The following is a 1290-nucleotide window of genomic DNA, read 5'->3' as shown; positions in this document are numbered from 1 at the left end:
CTCAAACTGTATTCACAGCTATGTATATACATTAATTATATTCAGTTATATAAATATAACAGCTTCTGTGAGACAGTTAATTACATTCTTAATCAGAGATAGAGAGTAGTAACTCTTTATTATCTTGAAGTTCAGATTATAATAGTCTATACACAATCTGAGATCTTTATTCTTCTTCTTCACAAATATTACAGAGACTTCTACAGAAATCTGTGAAGATCAGATAAAGTTATTTTTTAAATTCTTCTTTATATAGATTTATAAGATCTCTGTTTCATAATAAGAGAGCTTATAGATTAATTCTCAGAAGAATTTCTACTCTTCTATTAAATCTATTATCAGATTATTCTCACAGTGAGAAAAAAGATCAGCTGTTTTTACTGAGCTGAATATCTCTGTAAGATCTTGATATTTCTCTGATATCTGAAGCTCAGTTTTCATAATTATAAAGTTCTCAGATATTTATAAAGTTATTATATAGATAAGCTTATCTTCTCTAATTAACTCTGTAGTATTAATTAATTCTATTTCTGTAAGTAAGTCTATCAATACTAATCAGAGCCAGCGTGGCCCAGTTAGTAAGACTGGTAACTAAGGCCGCACACATTAGAGATGCGTGGGTTCGAATCCCACCGCTGGCACCTGCCACTTCTTACCCATGAAAGCCCTCATGTAATAGAGGCTGAGCCTAATTAGTAAGGCTTGATGCGGGGTAGAACTTTCTACTGCAAGTCAAGTCACTAGTTAAGTGAGATTCTGCAAACACTCATCAGAGCTGATATGAAGTGTCAATGTTTCACTATTCTACTGTACACTCATCAAGGTTCTAACAATATAGAGCTAAGTCTAATGTAGTGATTATACACTACTTAAGTAAGTCTCTAACTAGGGCTGTCATCAGAGCCTAGCTCTCTCTCAAATACAGGAAATGATTTTGAAAACTACTTAACTAGCAGGTCTAGACATGTATCTAGGCTCTAGACAGGGCATTCTGATAGGCTAGAGCCTGCAAGCTCTCTATCAAGCCCTAATACTGGCAGGGAGAACTGCAGTTATCAAGCCTATGATTAGTTTCTAACACAGAGCAAGGCTATGATGACTGATTGATAGGCCTATGAGCATCTAATGAGGCTGAGATCAGCAATCGGAAGCTTGATGTGTACATTATCAAGTGAGCAGTGACAGTCACTAACTAACATCTCTGGAAATTAGTGGCTGATCTGAGAGGACAGACATAGTGATCAGTTAATTATAGAGAATTAAATGTAATTAGCTTAAAGTGCATTCTGT

General features: G+C 35.1%; 1 pseudogene across 1 annotated transcript; it reads left to right on the top strand.

Moving 5' to 3' along the window:
* Window positions 1-560: 560 nt before the first annotated feature.
* On the top strand, window positions 561-641 carry BDBG_17399 (annotated as a pseudogene). The gene has a single exon. The product of its transcript is annotated as a tRNA-OTHER (tRNA).
* The last annotated feature ends 649 nt before the right edge of the window (window positions 642-1290 follow it).

The sequence above is a fragment of the Blastomyces gilchristii genome, assembly GCF_000003855.2.
Source record: "Blastomyces gilchristii SLH14081 genomic scaffold supercont1.14, whole genome shotgun sequence".
NCBI classification, from domain to species: domain Eukaryota; kingdom Fungi; phylum Ascomycota; class Eurotiomycetes; order Onygenales; family Ajellomycetaceae; genus Blastomyces; species Blastomyces gilchristii.
This window is presented reverse-complemented; position numbering and strand designations above follow the sequence as displayed.